This window comes from Pan troglodytes, chromosome 21 (genome assembly GCF_028858775.2).
Source record: "Pan troglodytes isolate AG18354 chromosome 21, NHGRI_mPanTro3-v2.0_pri, whole genome shotgun sequence".
In the NCBI taxonomy this organism is placed as follows: domain Eukaryota; kingdom Metazoa; phylum Chordata; class Mammalia; order Primates; family Hominidae; genus Pan; species Pan troglodytes.
In genome coordinates, this window is record NC_072419.2 from 25148366 (window position 1) to 25167770 (window position 19405).

At 42.7% G+C, this 19405-nt stretch overlaps 1 protein-coding gene and 1 pseudogene across 1 annotated transcript in view; one reads left to right on the forward strand and one right to left on the reverse strand.

Moving 5' to 3' along the window:
- Positions 1-19405, forward strand: part of DTD1 (D-aminoacyl-tRNA deacylase 1) — a 177038-nt gene that overhangs the window by 44333 nt on the left and 113300 nt on the right. The window lies entirely within an intron of this gene.
- LOC100608457 (double homeobox protein A-like) lies at positions 4828-5761 on the reverse strand (annotated as a pseudogene).

Genomic DNA, 19405 nt, shown 5'->3' on the forward strand with positions numbered 1-19405 from the left:
TATTTATTGTTTCATGAATAAGTATCACAATTTTTTCTCCTTTGTGTCTCTGCTCATCCACCTGAAATGAACTCCCTCCCTGTCTCTACCTGCTGACATCTTCCCCATCTTTTAAGGTTCATTTCAGATAGGTAGCTCTTCACACATGATGCTTACCTCAGTGCCCATCCAGGCGAGGCCTTTCTTCCTGCCTTTGGCTCCCCATCACGTGGTGTGGCAAGGATTTCGTAGTGGTAATGCCCTTGAATAAAAAGCTCATGCTCATTTGTTTGTTTGCTTGCTTGTTCATTTATCCACTTATCCATCCACCCATATGTCCCTCCATCTGCCCATCCATCCATCCATCCATCCATCTATCCATCCACTCACCTGTCCACTACCTACTCATCCCATACCTTTATCCAGCAGATTATTATTGGGTGCTTGCTCTGTGCTGGCCCTGCATGTAGGTCCAGCACTGAACCAACATTGTACCCTCATGAAGCTTCCATTCTAGTGGAGAAACAAACAAAAACAAAAACAAGTATAATTTAAAATTCTGATGATATAAAGAAATCAAACAGGGTTAGGTGTACAGAATGCTGTTGGCTAGAAGTCCCCTTAGGTGCAAGCGCTAGGGAAGGATGCTGAGATAAGAGGGAGCCAGTGAAGACTGAAGGAAGAGTGCCAGACAGAGGGGTCAGCAGATGCAGAGCTCTAGGGTGACTGGTGGAAGAAAGGCCAGTGTGGCTGGAGCTTGGAGGGTGACAGGGAGAGGGGCAGAACCTGAGGCCAGAGCTGTGACCTGGGGTTGATGGAACAAGGCCTTATGGGCCAAGGTAAGGAATTTGGCTTTTATTGTTAGTAAGCCAAAGACCTATTAGAATGTTGAGAGCTCTGATTTGTGTTTGCAGAGATGGATGAGACTGGGTTTAGTGTAGGCTCAGGATCGGGGGATGTGTGGCTTGTGACAGGGTGGCAGAGAGGACATTTAGGAGCTGTGGAAAGATTCTGGATACACTTTGGAGGCCCTCAACCACTCTCATATTCTGCCTTCCACAGTAGAGCTTTTCTGTCAGTGACTCATGTTTGGTTCTTTCATACTGTGGCTTGAGCATTAGAGAGTAATATTGTAAAGTTCAACCTCCCACAGTTCACTGCAGGAATGACCCCATTCTTGCCTCCAAGGCCAGCATGGTGGAGGGATTCCATGGCATGAGTTTCTATGATGACATCAGACATTGGACATCAAGGAGTGCGATGCTCACCCCTGGTTTTTAGTGATCCTTGGGCACAGTCTGGACACAAAAGCCAGAACTTGTTTGATGGTTTTTTTTTTTAAGAAAAAAAAAAAAAAAAAAAAGCAAGCAAGTTCAGGGAAGCAGTCTCCTTTTTCCTGGTCAACATGAAGCCAAGTGTTTCACTATTGCCCAGTTTTCCCCCAAATACAAAAACATTAATTATAAAAAGATACTGTAAAAAGCCCAAGAAACATGTATATTGAATTTGATTTACGTATACTATTGTAGCTAATATTTTCAGGGAAATTTCTAAATGTCTGTCATAGGAGCTTGTCAGAAAAAGAAAGATTTATTTTTGGAAAAGTATGTTTCCTGGTGTTCATTGAGCTTGGAAATTATGGAAAGTCATTGTCAGAAGGGAGGCAGCTGCTCCAGAGGCGGAGTGGAAGTCAGGACTGGAGAAGGTTGTCCTACTGTGGGCTCCAGCGTGCCTCTTGCTGCTAGCTGATCAAGAGTCTCGCAGCAGCCACTTTATACCTCACTAGCTCCGCCATCGCAATTATTTCTGTCAAAACGAAACACAAAAGAATGGCACGTCTATGAATATTCTTCACAGAAAATATATTCGTTTGACTATTTTCCATAAAATGTGAAGTCAATTTCTTTTTCTATTTTTAATCATGAAAGTGAAGCCCGGAAGCCTCAATTTCTGTGTAATGGAAAGATCTAAGTTTGTGGCCTTGTTTCCATTTTCCACTTCTCCTTTGCTAAGTCAGGAACATGATACTCACATAATATCCCCCAGGCAGTGGCTCTGTTCAGGAATTGCATGGCTGTTTGACTGCAGAGGGAGGGCAAAGGCTATTATTTACCATTCGTGTCATTGTTGGGTCATGAAACCTTCAGGGGATAAGTATAAGTTCTATAAAATTTCATTTTGAAATCCAGACCAGATCTGGCCTTATGCTCTGAGGATTTTTTTTTTTTTTTAAGTTTCATGTTGTCCCTTTGCCCCCCTTCATTTTCTCTTGGGAAGAGTCTCTTATTATCATAATTACTACTTGAAAAAAAATTCCAAGCAAGAAAGCAGTGTATTAACTGGAAAGTAACAATTTAGAAATGTTATTTTTTAATAGTAAGCTTTTATAGTATTCCTGGGTAGAAAGGTATTTTTATAGAAACAGTTATTTTCCTATCTTTTTTCTCATGAGTCCATAAAATAGCATTTTTATATCAATTTTTGTTATATCTAATACATAAAATCAGTATTCTTTTAAGAATTTAGAAGTTTAAGATACACTAAAAATATTTTTGACAATAACTCTCATTCTCAGAGGTAGCGCCGTTAATAAGTTCTATGTATTTACTTCCAGACTTAACAGAAATATGTTTACCCACATTTACACATGGTATCTCTGGGTGGGTATATGTCAGAAGATTTTTTAAAATTGTGTTTAATTATACATAACCTAAAATTTTTAGGTATACAGTTTCGTGGCATTAGTATATTCACATTGTTATGCAACTTTTATTATCACCATCTATCTGCAGAATTTTTTTTTTTTTTTTTTTTTTTTAAGATGGAGTCTCGCTCTGTCACCCAGGCTGGAGTACAGTGGAGTGATCTCAGCTCACTGCAACCTCCATCTCCCAGATTCAAGCAATTCTCCTGCCTCAGCCTCCCGAGTAGCTGGGATTACAGGCATGCGTCACCGTGCCTGACTAATTTTTGTATTTTTAGTAGAGATGAGGTTTCACCATGTTGGCCAGGCTGATCTCAAACTCCTGACCTCAAGTGATCTACCTGCTTCGGCCTCCCAAAGTGCTGGGATTACAGGTGTGAGCCACTGCTCCCAGCCTATCTACAGAATTCTTTTTATCTTACAAAACTGAAACTTTACCCTTAAGTAGTAATTCCTGATTCTCTTCTCCCTTCAGCCACTGGCAACGGCCCTTCTATAATACTTTCTGCCTTTTGAATTTGACCACTCTGAGTATCATATGAATAATCATATGGTATTTGTCCCTTTGTGACTGGCTTATGTCGCTTAGCATAATTTCTTCAAGATTCATCCATGTTGAGCCTTATGTTCATAGCATGTGTCAGAGTTTTCTTTTTATGGCCACAGAATATTCTCTTGTATACTGTATTTTGTCTATCCATTCGTTTATCCATGCACACTTGGGTTGTTTCCACTTTTTCATTATTGTGAATAGCGCTGCTGTTAACATTGGTGTACCAATATCTCTTCAAGACCCTGCTTTTAATTCCTCTGGGTAAATACCTAGGTACAGGTTGTGGATCATATGGTAGTTCTTTGTTTAATTTTTTGAGGAACCACTGTACTGTTTTCCACAGCGTCTGTACCATTTTACATTCCTACCGGCTATGCTCAAGGGTTCTGATTTCCCCACATCCTCACCAACATTTGCTGTTTTGTGAGTGTGTGTGTGTGTTTTCTGATACTGGTCATCCTAATAAGTGTGAAGTGTATCTCATTGTGGTTTTGATTTACATTTCTCTAATGATTAGTGATGTTGAGCATCTTTTCATGTGCTCCTTGGCCATTTGTATATCTTCTTTGGAGATCTATTTCAGTTCTTTGCCCAGTTTTGAATCGGTTTGTGTTTTTTTATTGTTGAATTGCAGAAGTTCTTTATGTATTCTGTGTATTAATTTCTTAACGGATAGATGATCTGCAAATATTTTCTCTCATCCTGTGGATTACCTTTTTACTCTGTTGGTGGTGTTTTCTGATGTACAGAAGTTTTTAATTCTGATGAAATCCAATTTGTCTGTTTTTGCTTTTGTTGCCTGTGCTTTTGATATTATATCCAATAAATCATTGCTAAATCTAAATCATGAAGCTTTTTCTTTATGTTTTCTTCTGAGGGTTTTATAGTTTTAGCTTTTACATTTAGATATTTGATCCATTTTGAGTTAGTTTTAGTATATGGTATAAGGTGTATGATGTTTTTACTTGCAGACAGGTTGGGAGACCAGTATCAGGGACTTTATTTTCTGAAATCACTTGAGAGTAAGTTGTTGGCCTGATGCCTTCTCACCCTTGAATTCAGTAGTATCTTTCCTGCAAACAGGGACATTCTCTTATAGAAGCCCCAAAACAGCTGTCAAAATCACAAAATTAGCATTGACATTTTACTAGCAGCCATCTTCAGCCTCCATAATTTACCAGTTATCCCAAGGAGGTCTTTTATTACTATTATTATGAAGTTTATTTTCATTGTCTCAAGGTCTGCTGAACTCTGGATCCAGGCTGTGTCAGTAGGGTAGTGTGATGCCTCTTGTACCTATATCTGCCTCCTACAGTTCTTTTTATTTATTTTATTTTATTTTTTATCATAGAGACAGGGTCTTGCTGTGCTGCTCAGGCTGGTTTCAATCTCCTGGGCTCAAGCAATATTCCTGCCTCTGCCTCCCAAAGTGCTGAGATTACAAGTATGAGCCACCGCACCTGGCCAAGTTCTTTACCCTCTTCAGAAGGCTTAGCTTGCAGTTTCAGCAGAAGGATCGACTCCCAGGAAGACCGTGAGAGAGATTTGGGACCCAAGTTGATAATACTAAATACACTGAACTTGAGTGTTTTCACCATGTTCTGGCTCTAGGGAAGTGACAGTTGCTAGTGAGGTTGGTGCTATTGTATGTGTCTTCTGTACCTTGAAGTCCCTCAGAGATCTTGCCCCTGGTCTTCTTGTTCTAAGGACACAACAGGTTCCCTTTTTCTCTGAAGATGAAATCTAGATCTTTGATTTTGGAACCAAATTTGGACTCTTGACTCTGGAGCACCAATTTCTTTCTTTCTTTTCTTTTCTTTTCTTTTTTTTTTTGAGACAGAGTTTCGCTCTTGTTGACCCGACTGGAGTTCAATGGCGCGATCTCTGCTCACCGCAACCTCTGCCTCCTGGGTTCAAGAGATTCTCCCGCCTCAGCCTCCCCAGTAGCTGGGATTGCAGGCATGTGCCACCATGCCCGGCTAATTTTGTATTTTTAGTAGAGATGGGGTTTCTCCATGTTGGTCAGGCTGGTTTCGAACTCCTGACCTCAGGTGATCCACCCGCCTCAGCCTCCCAAAGTGTTGGGATTACAGGTGTGAGCCACTATGCCCAGCCTGGAGCACCAATTTATTTAGCAATTTGTTCTCTGGAATCAATCCCAGGGTATGGGTTTTTCATAAATGCCTTGTTGAGAGTGCGTAGTTGAGAGGTGCTGTAGGTAGTACGACACCGTCTGGCTTCTCTACCAGGTTGATCTTGCTTATGGCTCTGGCTTGACTCTAAAGTCTCAGGTCTGATCTTTCCTGGAATCTGTGCCTAGCTCTTCGATTCTGAAACCAAATCTGGATTCTGGGTGGATCTTCTGTATTGATTTCTAAAGCAAGTTTTTGTTTGATAGCATAATCTGAGTAAAGTTTTTGATTGAAGCTATTGATGAGAATTTTCAATTAATCTTCTGTGAATTTGGTGCAACTGCACCTATGACTTGTTGCTACCATCTTGTGTGAAGAGTTGTCTTCAGCCATGCTGGGAGAGAGTCCCAAGAAGGTCTTCATAGTGAAAGGATCCAGTTCAGAATCATGCCTTGTATTTGGTTGTCATGTGTCTTTAGCGTCCTTCATTCTGGATCATTTCCTCAGTCTTTCCTTGATTTTCATGACCTTGAGTCTCTGGAAGAATACAGGCCCATTATTTTGAAGCATGTCCCTTAATTTGGGTTTGTCTGATGTTTCCTTAAGGTTAGATTCAGGGTGTGTGTGTGTATGTGTGTGTGTGTGTACATGCACTTGTGTGTGTACATGCACTTGTATGTGCACAGGTGCTTGAAAGAAATGGTCCTATATTGCCTATGTTTTTGTGAAACATGCTTTCTTTCCCACCCCACAAGGGCATTTGTGTGTTTACATATGTAGCTAGATCATTCATTTTAACTGCAAGATGGGATTCTGTCCTATGAATATACTGCATTTTGTGTAGCTATTTTCCTTTTGATGGATTTATGGAGTTGGTCGCAATTTTTTGCTCTTACTAATAATGATGCAAAATTGCTTTTTTTACATCTCCTTTTGTGGATCTAGATTTTCTAGATAATAGAAAATTGCTCCTTTATAATGTTTGTTATTGTTTTTAAAATTTGAAGTGTTTCAAACATACTAGAAGTACAGAGAATGGTATAACAACACCTCACTTTAGCACATGTTAATATGGGCTCTACAATCTTTAAGTTGGTAGAATTATTTTATTCAATAAATGGCTAAACTGGGAGTTTTACAGGGACTTGTTCTAAGTTAGCGTCTCACTGAGTGAGAATTATTGTTAACGATAAAGTTGCCTCAAAACTATGTAGCTTTCTCCAAGAAGGAGATATTTTGGGAAAACTGTCAGGTTTAACAAACAGAACATGCATACCTCCCAGATGTGACCTGTGAATAAAATACCAGGTAGGCTCAGCCAACTTTTCTTTTATGCTTCTTTCATGTCTTTCTTAATAGAATTTAATAAAATGAAACAGGAGGAGGAATCATCAAAGGTTAAGAATAATAGACCTGAAAGAGTTGCTTGGAACCTGTGTAGATTCATTTCTCATCTTGGTTCCTTTACTTGGCATCAGGTGAGATGAGACATCCATTCAGGAATTCATTCCAAGTCTATTTCAGTACCCAGGATAGATTTGAGATAAATCAGTTCCCTACTGAGGTGTGACATTAGGCAAATCAAGGGAAGGAGGAGGAAAGGAATCAGGTCAGAGCTCAGCTTACTTTATTCAACCGTGGCGTATGGGGCCAGGCGCAGTGGCTCACATCTATAATCCCAAGACTTTGGGAGCCCAAGGCAGGAACATCGCATGAGCCCAGGAGTTTGAGACCTGCCTGTGCAACATAGCAAGACTCCATCTCTACAAATAATAATAAAAAAAAATTAGCAGAATGTGGTGGTGCACGTGTGTAGTCCCAGCCAGTCGGAAGGCTGAGGCGAAGAATCGCTTGAACCCAGGGGGTTGAGGCCACAGTGAGCCATGATCGTGTGTCTGGACTCCAGCTTGGGCAACAAAGTGAGAACTTGTCTGTAAATCAACCGATCAATGAATCAGTCAATCAATCACCTGTGGTACATGGAGTTCTATAAAGATAGGTAGATAGATGAGAGAGAGAGAGAGAGAAATTCAGGACTTGGAGAGGAGTGCAGCATCAGGAGTTTTATTGAAGCATCTAATTTTCACCTGCAGAAATGGAAACAAGGAGGAACTGGTCTCCTAATTTACATACCCGCAGGGAGAAATCTGTGTGTAACTCTAGATTGCAGTGCCCGGACCAGAAGCAGAGGCATGTGGCCTGTTGTGTCTTCCTACCAGTTCTGGAAAAATGAGATAGATACCAGCTCCTGCAAGCTTTGGAGGTGTGGCCTCAATACCTAAAATGAAGTCTCTGTGTGCCTGTTGTTGGGTGTTTTTGTTTTTAATGCTTAATTGCATTCCTAGAATTCCCAGGTTTGCCTGTTAATAGTGGAATACTATACAAAGGAACCACAGAGGTTTCTTAACATTTACACTACATTGGAATCCTATTCCTGGCTGAAATGGTGTTTTGCAGAAATGTGGCATTCATTTTTATGTTTTGGTACCTGGGTTATGGGTAAGGATAAAAGGTCTGTGGCCTTCAGCCTGAAAAATAACAGCAACAACAGGAACCACAACCAGGAGTCAGTTTGGGGCTTTGATGGGTTCCTTTTTCATAATGTTTTAAGGACTATATATTTAAAGGCGCTAAAAATGAAATGTCAGTATTTTAGCATATGGCAGAGTGGACATGTTTCAGTCATCAGTTTAAGATTCTGGGCATAGTGTATAAATAGTAATTCCGAGGGTATTTTTTCCTTCATCCTTCCTAGAGATGTAGAATGCTTGGCATTTGAAATGAGGTCATCCAAGGCCTTGGATTGCTGCTGCAGATAGTGGAGGCCTGTTGTTAGGCGTCTACCTCACATTTGTGTTCAAGGCCCTGGGAGAGACCAAAGCAGAAGTGAGGCCTCACTGGACAGGTACAAGGCACTGGCAGGCATGGCACACCTTCACTATGTACCCCGTCTTTGTGGCTGTCAACGCCTGTGATGAGTTGGCAGCTGGCTTTGGTCTGGCATTTGTTCTGTAGGTGGCTGAAATGCCCATCATGGAAGAATGTCCTCATGGGTTTGTAAGGAAAGGGGCTCTCCTTGTGCAGATGCCTGCTGCTGTGCACACACCTTCCCATGGAGCTTGTGGGCCGCATCTCAAGGGGGTCACTGGGCTTCCTGTAGTCCTGAATCTACTATTCACCCCATCTGTCTCTCTGTTAAAGGCTGGGGCAATACAAATGATGCTGAGTGTAGTTTTGTCCTTTATTTTTCCTCATGAAAACCCTTGAGGAACTAAAGGAAGGAAAAGAGGAGTAGCCTAAAGCAGGTCTGGGAGTTGGGTGCCTGGGAATTCTGGCAGGACTCCTACTAAGTGACTTTGGTCACATCACAGAGCCTCTCGGATTTGGTGTTTTCGTGTGTCAGGTTAGAGGGTTGGGCCAGGTGATCCTATGGGGCCTTTCTGGTGCTAGAAACCGGTGACTCTGTGGTGTTGACAGTTGGCCATTCATAGGTCTGCCTTCCTCATGTGCCCTCATTGGCTGTCTCTGTTGACAGTGTTTTTCCTTAGACTTTATTCTCCAGAAAAAACCCACAACCCAACATGGTTTTGAAATCTCCACTGGGGACCCTTAGGAACTTTGCAGGCATCAGTCTTTGTATGCTGATGGAAATCAGATGTCGACAGAGGAGGGCATGCATGTTAATGAGCCATATGGACCCCATTGCATTTCAGGCTCATCAGCCCTGACCTTCTGAGATGAACCACTTATATTTGGCTTTAACTTGAGCTCAGCAGAACAAAGTAAAGCTCTGACAATGGGGGAAAGGAATTCCAACTTTCTCTGCTCTTCTAATCAATCAAGCTGAAAGTCTCAAAGGCCAAGTATTTCAGAAATAACAAATGCAAATAACTTAATTTTCATCGCGAATATCTATTTTCCAAAACGTATTGGTGTTTTCATTGGCTTTGAGTGAGAGGCTCATTTCTATACTTGACCCTTAACTTTACATATAGAAATTGGGGTGGTTGCCTCCATTTGGTTCCTTTTAAATAAATATTTATTAACTACTTTTCATGTGCCAGATTTCTGTGTGGTGGGTGCTAGAAAGAGTGATAAGCCATGGTTTTTTTCTTCAAGAGCTTATCCCTTAGTGAGATGGAAGTCACATTGGGGCAGTTCCGAGAGGATGTTATTTGCCTGGTGCTGAGGGAGTGAGTGGAATACAGGGAGGTTTGGTGGGGGCTTGGTCGTCAGAATAGGTGTCCCTGAGCACAGAACAGATGTCTTAGTTGCATCTCGAAGGTTGAGGAAGAGGCAGCTAGGTCTGAAAGCTTGGGGTAAGGGTGGTGCATGCCCAGAAGATCAGGACACGAGCATGGAGGCTTGAACCTCCTGGGGAATGAAAGCAGGTGAGTCTGATGGGGCAAGAAGGCAGGGGGTGGGGAGGATGATGAGGATGGAGAGGCAGCCAGATGTGGCAATGCTGTGTCCTGGTAAGGAGCTTGTACCTTTGTTCTTTGGCGGTGGGCAGTGGGCAGCCACTGAGGAGGGATTTGCAGTGAGGGGAAGGTCAGAAGTAGTCCTCAGCTGTGACCCTCTTGTAGCAGGATGGCAGATAGATTGGACTGGGCAAGGTAAAGGAGGCAGAAAGACCTGAAAGGTGAGAACTGCTGCACTGGGCCAGGGTAGAGAGGAACAGAGCAGGAACAGATGGGCAGGGGCCAGGGGAGAGTGGTGTCATCAACCTAGATGGGGCCCACATCAGGAGCAGGGCTTTGAAAAGATCTCTTCTGTTCCCTGAATCACTGTTGGCCCTGCAGGACCAGTTGTTCTCTTTGTTCACCTGATCCCTTCTCTTTGGTGCTGATAATCTCCCTCAAATAGCCAGTGGCCCTTCATTGTTGGCTCATATTATAGATAAAGGACCAGGTCACGGGTATAGGAAGCTGGTGCAGTCTTCTCTGATACCATGGGAGGCCTTGCTGGGAGGCCAACTGCAGGATCTGTGGCTGTTGGTGGGCAGGTGTGCTTAGTACTTGGTAGCTTTGACCTAAGCCACTGGTTTTCAACCTTGAATGTGCATTAGAATCACCTGAGTTGCTGTGAAAATTCCCAGTGCATAGGCTGTACCCCAAGCCAATGACACCAGATTCTCTGGGGATGGGACCAGAGATGGTTGCATCTGCAGCTGAGTTTGGGAGCAATGATCTGGGATGTACAGCGAGGGACCAGGATGACAAGAGAGTGCCCAGTGCCTTGCTTGGGGACCTTTTTCCTAGGTCATCCATAGGCTGAATTAGAGCATTTTCAGGTCTCAGTGTAAAATGAAAAATGCCAGACTCCTTGTTCAAAAAGCGGTAGAAAAGTACTTTTAAAGGCACTAAAAGGCAAAGCATTTTCTCTTCTTTCATCTCTCTCTCTTCCTCCTCCACTTGTCGTGGTGCTTCTATTTTCTATTTTAAGTCATTATAACCAAGGACAAATACAAAATTTAGATTATTAGCGTGAATTTTACCATTTATATTGTGCAGTGCCAGTTTTAAATGAAAATTTAAGGCCAAGGCGGGCGGATCACGAGGTCAGGAGATCGAGACCATTCTGGCTAACACGGTGAAACCTCGTCTCTACTAAAAATACAAAAAATTAGCCGGGTGTGGTGGCAGGGGCTTGTAGTCCCAGCTACTCGGGAGGCTGAGGCGGGAGAATGACGTGAACCCGGGAGGCAGAGCTTGCAGTGAGCCGAGATCGCACCACTGCACTCCAGCCTGGGCAACAGAGAAAGACTCCATCTCAAAAAAAAAAAAAAAAAAAAAAAAAAGCAAATTTAACTTGTATGTGGAATGACCAGAATTACACAGTTTGTATTTTGTAGCTCCTACATCATATGAATTTCATTCTTACCAGAACAGTGGGAACTAACATATTCCTTCTTTTTGTCTCACACATGTCCTGCCACCACTGTCTTGTTCAGTTCACTGATGAGTCAGGAGGGACTGTCAGGTCGGGGAGCCGTGGGTCGCCTTGTTTGCTTTCTGAGTCAGCATGTCCAGGGGAAGTGGTGGCTAACACAAGACAAGACTCGAGCGAGAAAGACTCTGATGGGCTTTCTCAGCCATTCATCTTTCTTTCTTTCTTTCTTTCTTTTTTTTTTTTTGAGATGGAGTCTTGCTCTGTCGCCCAGGATGGAGTGCAGTGGCGCGATCTCCACTCACTGCAACCTCCGCCTCCCGGGTTCACGCCATTCTCCTGCCTCAGCCTCCCGAGTAGCTGGCACTACAGGTGCCTGCCACCAAGCCTGGCTAATTTTTGTATTTTTAGTAGAGATGGGGTTTCACCGTGTTAGCCAGGATGGTCTCAATCTCCTGACCTCGTGATCCGCCCGCCTTGGCCTCCCAAAGCCATTCATCTTTCTTAGAACACCATTGCTCTTTCTGTGTTCAAGGCAAGTTCTGGTTCAGATGGAAAGTGTGAGCTCTTGGGGCTTTCAACACCCCCTTACTCAGTTGTAGAAGTAACACGCTTACTGTAAATGTGAGTTGAGTGTCGCTGAACCTCCATGCGTTGTGGGCCCACCCAGCGCTGTGCTCATGGAATCCCAAGTGCTGTGCTCAGAAGGCAGCAGAGAAAGGTGTCAGACCCCCATATTGTGTGTATCACCTCCGCTCATGCTCATGCGCCACAGTCCTGTTGGACTTCACCTACAAAACACACATTCGAAGGTAAAATTGGGCTGGATGCAGTGGCTCACGCCTGTAATTCCAGCACTTTGGGAGGTGGAGGCAGGTGGATTGCTTGAGCCCAGGAGTTTGAGACTAGGCTGGGCAACACAGGGAGACGTTATCTTTACAAAATTTAAACAAAACAACACACAAAAAACCTAGCCCACTGTGGTGGTGCATGTCTGTAGTCCCTGCTACTCAGGAGGCTGAGTTGGGAGGATTGCTTGGGCCCAGGAGGTCAAGGCTGCAGTGAGCTGAGACTGCACCACTGAACTCCAGTCTGGGTGACAGAGCAAGACCCTGTCTCAAAACAAAAACGAACACAAAAACAAAACAGGTAAAATTGTTAACAGTTTCTACATGGCTATAGCAGAGTATTTAACTAAGTGCAGAACAGTTGAGTGCGAGGCCCTGTGTGCTTGCTCAGGTCACTTGCCTGTGAAATCAGCCCTGTCACCCTGTCATGTTGCAGCCTATCACGGCCCCGTCCTCCCTGCCCACATCCTGGCCATCCTTCTCCATGATGAAATCTGCCCTCCTGCTCTGTACTCCTGGCCTGCACGCTGATCACCCTACTTCATGCTGCAGCTGCTCTGCACTGAACCCCCAGTGCCCCATGCTGCTCCACTTCTGATTTCCTTTGTCAGACTTATCTTTTAAAATATTGTCACTGTATCTATTGGTTATTTACTTTTTACATTTATTGTCTCTTTTCTCTGCCAAAATATAAGTTCCCCAAGGGCAGGGATCTTAGACCAATTATGGGAAAGCAAGAGGCAGCTCAGAATTGACTACGTGCTATTTGCTGTGTATGGTTGTAACATGGGATAAAGCAGGCATTACAAACTAAAGGCAGATGGAGGATTTCTTAGCAGGTAGTAATTGGGCAACTGGTTGCAATTATGGAAAATTAATGATTTTAGATCCTTTATCCCATACCTTAGAATAAATTCCAGTGGAATTAAAAAGATAAATGTAATTTTAAAAAATCTCACAGAGGGTACTGGCCTTCCTAAATATAAAAATGTGTTACAGTGCTCTAGTAATGCAACAGATGGTGCTGGCAGAGCAGGAGAGAAACCTATTAACAGACTAGATGAAAGACCTGAAAGAGAACCTGATTATTTATGGGAAGTTGAGAATATAATAAAGGATACCATTTCAGAGCAGTGGCAAGAGGTGGATTTTCAAAAAAGCTGTTACAACAGCTGGTTAGTTTTTGTTTGTTTGTTTGTTTTTAGATGGAGTCTCACTCCGTTATGCTGGCTAGAGTACAGTGGTGTGATCTTGGCTCACTGCAACCTCTGCCTCCCGGGTTCAAGTGATTCTCCTGCCTCAGCTTCCAGAGTAGCTGGGATTATAGGCATATGCCACCACACTGAGCTAATTTTTGTATTTTTAGTAGAGAGGGGTTTCACTATGTTGGGCAGGCTGGTCTTGAACTCCCGACCTCAGGCAATCTGCCCGTCTCTGCCTCCCAAAGTGCTGGGATTATAGGCGTGAGCCACCGCTCCCAGCCAACAGCTGGTAGTTTTAAAAATTGTTGGTACATAATCTGCCTAGCTGTCTTTCTGTGGCTCCTTTGCCTCCAGTATATTCTGATAAAGAGAGGATTTGTCTTAACGCTCTCATGACTGCCCCCTTTGAGAGTTCTGTCACTGCATCTTGCTCCTGGCCAGCGTTAGAACTTTCAGGTCCCAGCATAGGCTGAGCCCTGTGCAGCTTGGGCCCCTCCCCAAAACGGTTCAGTGAAATTTTTCTGGAGAGTGGTCTGAGCATCAAGACTTTTCAAAGCTCTCCAGGTGATTCTAAACTGTAGCTAAGATTGAGAACTGTGGTTTTAGTAGGCTCTGGCATCCTTTGGGATGCCAAAAGTCCAAGATCTAGGCTAAGAACACTGCCCCAAAAGATTAGGGCATAGGGCTTGCCAGATTCTTGTAGCTGAGCAGGGATGGAGGTAGATCTGGGGTCTTTCAAACCAGCCCACTTATTTAAAGTGTACAGAATGCTTTCGAGGGTATGTGTCCAGAGGATGAGAGGTAGGGCCGTTAGCCACTGGTTCCTGTCCCCATTGGCAGTTCAAGCAGGCCAGCAGGCTTCCATGGCTTCTGAGAAGGCCTCATGGCAAAAAGACCTGCAGTGCCTGGTGAGGAGTACTGACTGTCAGCTGAGCTGAAGCTAACGTGGAACTGTCTGCAGTGGTTGGGGCTGACATAGGGCGGGCCCAGGGGGCAGCATGCAGGCACTGAGAAGTGTCTGGATTTGAGTCTTTGCATAAACTTATATACCCCGTCCTTGAAATTAAGTGCACTTCTAGGCATTTGGGGGAATTCCCAATAAATATTAGCTGGAAAATAATAGCTATAAAAATATTTTCTAAAGCAATAAAAGAAAAATGCCATTTTGGTTTTATTCAGTTTACAATCTTTAATAAGGTAGAGTAACTCCTAGGATTAAAAGTCAGTCACAATCTTGGACAACATTTTTACTTTGTGGTGCGTACTTGGCTCCTATTCAGGAGCTGGCAGGCTGAGTCTGGAGGGGCCCATCCAGCTTTTAGACCAAGGCAGGTGCAGCCTGGAGGGCCTCAGAGGACCAAAGGACCCTTTCAGGGATACACGGGTAACACTCCTAGCTCCACTTTTGAGCAGTGGGTCTCTACCTGGGCTGCCTTGTCCTGTGTAGTCTTAGGGGGCTGGCACACATAAGCGGACTCTACTAGCTTTGACATTTCCATCCCGCTGGAGCACTTTGGTCTCATTTTTGATGAAGCACTCTCAACTCCAGCTTGTAGACCTGTTTTGGATATCAGGAGTAGCATCCGAATTTCCATCAGTATGAAGCAGTAGAAAGGGAGACACAATAGGAAAAATGCTTTGTAGACTGCAAAACTCTATGCAGATATGGGGTGGGACTAAAAATAGTATGATAAATTGTGAATTTTTGCTGAATTTAGAACAGAATGATGGATGCTTTCATGTCTGTTTAGGGACTAAATGGCACTGGGGAATAGAGGAGAGAGTTGTTCAAGAGCAGTTGTTGGCTGACTTGCTTAAGAAACAGAATTTTTGCCAGTGTGTCTGAGACTTCCTGAAGCAAAAAGGGATCACCCAGCTGCAGCTTGGGGCTTTTAGCAGGTGGGTTGTGGCCACATGGCATTGACTTAATTAATTAATTAATTAAAGAACAGGCCAGGCACAGTGGCTCATGCCTGTGATTCCAGCACTTTGGGAAGCTGAGGTGGGCATATTGCTTGAGCCCAGGAGTTTGAGAAGAGCCTGGGCAACATGGTGAAACCCTGTCTCTACAAAAAATTAGCTGGGTATTATGGCGTATGCCTATAATCTCAGCTGCTTGGGAGGCTGCAGTGGGAGGATCATCTGAGCGTGGGAGGTCGAGGCTGCAGTGAGCCAAGATCGTACCACCAAACTCCAGCCTGGGTGACAGAGTGAGACTCTGTCTCAGGACAAACAAACAGACTCATAAATTAGCTGTCTTTGAACTCAAATATTAGTCTAAAGTATGCTAATATATGAAAGTAATATGTTGATTTTTGAGTGTGAAATAAGAATACTCTAAAAATTAAAGTAAGCTTATGAAATTCAAATAATTTTTACTTATTAGTGGCTTATAATTACTGTGAAAGGTGTATGATCTAAACAGACAAATAGCATACTTGTTTAACAATTAGACAGTGGTTAATTCATAAACTTCTAATCAGACATCTGTCTTTGGATAGTAGCTCTGGCATTCTTTCCAAAAGTTTATTTACTAGTTAAAAATGAAATGTTAGAAAGCTGTTGTTTTGGAAATGTATAATTCCAAAAGTAAACCTTGCTTTTGAAAAATGAAATTGTTATATGTGAAGGAGGATTATAATAACAGAGCATCATTGTTAATAAAAACACATTTGAGAACAAACAGTTTTAAAGTTTCAAATCCATGCACATGACCCTCACAGCCATCATGAGAGGGGAGGGGCATGGGGATGGCCTCAAATGACTTGTTCAAGGTCATGTGACATGGCTAAGTGAGAGAGCTGGGCCCCAATAGAAAACAGTCTTTCAGGCCGCACTGCTTTACATTTTTTTCTGACTGAACTTCGTTAAATATGATTTCTTTCCAATTTATAATATGGTCTGTTTAAACAAATAAAGCTCCGGAATTTCTCAGACCAGTGGGTGGCTGATATGTTTTGGCTGTGTCCCCACCCAAATCTCATCTTGAATTTTATGATAGCTCCCATAATCTTCCCATGTTGTGGGAGAGACCCAGTGGGAGGATTTTCCTGTGCTGTTCTCATGATAGTGAACAAGTCTTAGGAGATCTGATGGTTTTATAAAGGGCAATTCCCCTGCACATGTTGTCTTGCCTGCCACCATGTGAGATGTGCCTTTGTTCCTTCCACTTCTGCCATGATTGTGAGGCCTCCCTAGCCATGTGGAACTATGAGTCCATTAAACCTCTTTTTTAAAAAGAAATTACCTGGTCTTGAGTATTTCTTCGTAGCAGTATGAAAATGGACTAATGCAGTGGCACTGGGTCCTCCAGGAGTGAGCTGCTCTGGAAAGTATTCAAGTCCTTGCCATTTGTTCTTCGAAGGCCAGCTCAGTTCAGTGTAGTTGCAGGGGTTTACAGGTCTATCTGTGGACTCTGTCCCCAAAGCTTGGATGGTGTTAAGGAGAGTCTCTCAGTACCTGTGTAGCCATTGTTCAGTGCTTACCCATTCTGCTGTGTTTCTCCAGGCCAGAGCTCTGGGAGTCACACTGGCTCATCTCCAGAACCTGTATTTTTCTCTGTCAGAAACATTCTCTATATTTGATGGGCTGAGAAAAATAATCTATTCAACCTGAGAAAGCTCATTAAAAAAAAATCTGTTGAATAAAAGGTTAAGTTGGTAAGGGAGGCTTTGGTTTTATACATACGGGAATAAAAGTCTCTTACATTGCTAAAAAACCCTTTGTCTTTAAAAGCATCAATCAATATTAACAGTGCTTTTAAAGTGAGATTACATTATTTTAGAAAGTAATCATGATTCAGAAAATTAATAAATGCTTATGAATCATGCTTATGTATTTCATTTTAATCTGTAGTTTGGAATAAAGTTATTTCAAAGTGTGTTTTTGGTTATTAGAATGTTTAGCTATGTTATGATATAACACTTAAACTTAATTTCAGTAACAACAAAACAAGAACCCATAATTTTAGGATCTGTAATACAGCCTAGGAAATGAGGTCTGGTGGGAATGCTTCCAATTTAGTATCTTTGTTTTTCAGAGAAGGTTATGAACTCTCTTCAATTAATCCAGATACAGATAGCTTCGATTACTACTGAATTTATGTGAATGATTATAGCAGACTAATGAGTTAATCTGTTAGCAACCCATTCTGACCAGTGATGTACTAGGCCAGTTGCTTTATCTGTATGAGTTAGTTTTCTTGCTTCTTTTAGTGAGAGTGATAATTTCTGTTTGTTGCAAGGGTAAGTCTGTTTTAATTATGGCAATTTTTTTCTGAAATACTTACTTTTAAAACTTTGTATTATAGAAAACTCCAAACTCACATAAGTAGAGGGGGTAGTATAATGGACCACCATGCACCTGTCATCTTGTATCAGCAATTATCAGCCATCACAGAAAGTGCATGGGCGTCCCTGTGGCATGGCAGGGCTGTAAGCATGGACAATTGAGAGCCATGCTGGAGGGAAGCATTGTGGGTGCAGCACACATCATGTCAGGGGCAATACCTGGGTGTCCCCAGAGGGTATTTCATTGAATGGCCATATTCTTTTCCTAATTGATGGGCATTTCATTTGTTTTCTTTTTCTTTTTTTCCTTTTACTTTTTTTTTGAGAGGGAGTTTCACTCTTGTTGCCCAGGCTGGAGTGCAATGGCGTGATCTGGCTCACTGCAATCTCCGCCTCCCAGGTTCAAGCGATTCTCCTGCCTCAGCCTCCCGAGTAGCTGGGATTACAGGCATGCGCCACCACACCCAGCTAATTTTTTATGTTTTTAGTAGAGACGGGGTTTCACCATGTTGGCCAGGCTGGTCTTGAACTCCCGACCTCAGATGGTGCACCTGTCTCAGCCTTCCAAAGTGCTGGGATTACAGGTGTGAGCCACCACACCTGGCCTCATTTGTTTTCTTTTTTTTCCCTAACACAGGCAGTGTGGCAGTATTTTTCTATGTAAATATTTGCTTACTTCTGTTTTCTTTGTAGGAAAATGGAGGAAACATCTAGAAATAAAGAAGGCTTGGATATTTTCTTTCTTCTCTACAAATATTTTATTGTGACTTGATAATTTTTAGCACTTTGGCTTTTTTCTTAGTTCTAGGTTAATTATTCTCTAAATGGAACTGTCTTTATAGGGATTATCTTAAGAAATGCTAGTTGTCACAGCACACAGACTCAGAAATCTCTATGGCTTAACACAATAAAAGTTAATTTTGCTAAAGTACTACACGGTTTGGCAAGAGTCTACTCCATCTGTTGACTCAGGAATCCAGTCTCCATTAGCTTGTGTCACCACCTGGTGACAGAGGAACAGGGATCTGGAGTCACCTCACTGACTCTTACACATCACCTCTGCTCATGTTCCCATTCAGTTCTTGGGAGGCTGGCAGGTAACACGAAGGAGCACATGGATGCTGGGGGAGCACTATGTCTGCCTCGCTCCTCTGGTTGTCAGAGAAGGTGCCATTGTAGATTTGACAGCTCTTGTCCCTGCAGCCCTCACATAGCTAACACCACACCCCATTCACTTGAAGTCTTTTGTTTACCAGGGAATCGGAGGTTTGAAATCAAGCTTAGACTCCACACATGTCTCAGTACCTTCCTTAGTCGTGGTCGTGGCAGAACAGCCTCTCCAAGTGCATCCTGGAAAACCGGCATCAGAGCCTTTCAGTAAATGGGCTTAGTGTCATTTAAATTTTAATGGCAATATTCTTTTTTGTTGTTACTTTAAATAAATTCTAGTTTTTAAACTTTTTAATTTTGAAATAATTTGTCATACAAAAAAAGTTGCAAAAATAGGATGCAGATCACCTTTATACCTTTATTCAACTTTCCTTAATGGTTGTTTTTTTTGTAACTATAATATAATGATCTAAACCAGGAAATTAACATTGATACAACACTAATCCACAGATCTTCTTTGAATTTTGTCAAAGGCAATACTATTATAAGTAAAGGAAAAGCTGTTCTCAGGTTCCAGTTTGCACATCCCATCACCTATGTGTGGTCTTTCTTTGGTCACGGGGACCCCTTACTCAACAAATGAGCAGGATGCGCTGAGAGTGCCTACTTTGCCGATTAACAGGTAACCTAGCACTGGGC